Consider the following 1,633-nt stretch of genomic DNA (forward strand, 5'->3'; position numbering starts at 1 on the left):
CAGGCACTTTTAAAGATATGTTTTGACTTTGCATGCCAATTATATATGAACTTCTGCCTTTATCTGATTTAAATTGAGTTTAAAAATTATTCTCTAATCACAATTTGCATTCTTTTTTCTCTTATCTCCTTTTCTCTTTTGGATGAAGAAGTCGTTGCATCATATAAAAGTAGTTTTTTGTGTAAATAAAGACATAAGAAGGGCAAGAAAACTGTAGTTAGCTTTACATACAATGGAAGTAGCCAGTTTATGGTTTGATGGGCTGTGATATCACATGCAAATTTATATTATATTATATTGATATTGTAGGCAATGAATATTTGAAATGGTAATAAAAAAAATTAATTTCATAGCTGTTATTTTTGTTGATCATGAAGCTTAGCTTTTTATATTTTAGGTTTCGTTAGAGGTGAGTTTATTGGTATAGTATATGGACGTTACGGAAAATAAAGAAAGTATTTTTTTTCTCTGCAGATTTCAGTGGATTGAGAGGAAATATATATCTTATTTGCTGCCTTTTTTTACTCTTTGTTGAATAATAGGAGGTGAAAAGAAAGAAATGAGTAGATAGTTATTGATAAACTACATTATATTTTATTTTCCAATTTTTTTCCCATGAGTTATGCTAAACTTTCCATAAAGTTTGTTATTTTTGAGAGAGGTCTGCAAAAGTCTTTGTCCGCTGTAGTTATCACAGTCTATGACTTAATAGATTGTATGATGAGATCCTTCTGTAGAGGGATTCAAAACTATTTCTTTTCCTGGGAATAGTCGACGTTGAACTCATGTTTTCTATTACATTCTTCCCATATTTAGGAATTTACTTATTTAGACTGCGATTATTAATTTATGGAAGAGAAATAAAAAAATAACAAAGATGATACATTGCTCTCCATATGCAATATCTTATCTTTTTTTTTTTCTTCCATTTTCAAAATCAGTTAGACTGAAACACAGTGATATCTCAGTATATTTTGCCTAAATATACCCTATAGGCTAATACCAGGAACTTGAGTTTTGATGATTAATGGATTGGATATATTCTGTAATGTAATCAGGTAATTTTGTGAAATAAAAATTCCCAGCCAGAGGTCGTCGAGCTGATATTTAGCTCTATGTTTGGCCTCGAAATATAGAACAGAGCTCGGAAAAACTGGGCACATCTATTTTTCTCAATATTTTTAAGGAGAAAATAAAGCCTGTAATTAAATTTTATGAGTGTACTGTTTTCTAATACTATATAAGATGGTCCAAAATATTACGGGGTTTCTCAAAAGGAAATCCGTCGTGATTTTCCTCTTCTTTCGTCTTCGCATTGGACTTAAGAAGAGCATAAGATTTTCTCTGAAATTGGTGTCAGTTTGGGAGGATCCCTTATATTGGAACAGTGAAAATTAACCTTGAGTTTTGGGCTCTCACTTTTCTTCTCACACCACTCGAATATGCAAGGTCCTTTTGAATTTGTAGTGTATGTATGAGCTAGATTCTATTTGTCATGCTAATATTTCTAACATTCCCTTTGTAAAGTCCAGTGTATGTGATTTTGATCTGCGGTTTCAAGGCAATGCCAGTCCATACCTTTTTGCTGATGGAATAGCACATATATACAGATATGTAGTGCGTGCGCACATAG

This window comes from Penaeus monodon, chromosome 15, assembly GCF_015228065.2.
Source record: "Penaeus monodon isolate SGIC_2016 chromosome 15, NSTDA_Pmon_1, whole genome shotgun sequence".
Taxonomy (NCBI): Eukaryota; Metazoa; Arthropoda; class Malacostraca; order Decapoda; family Penaeidae; genus Penaeus; species Penaeus monodon.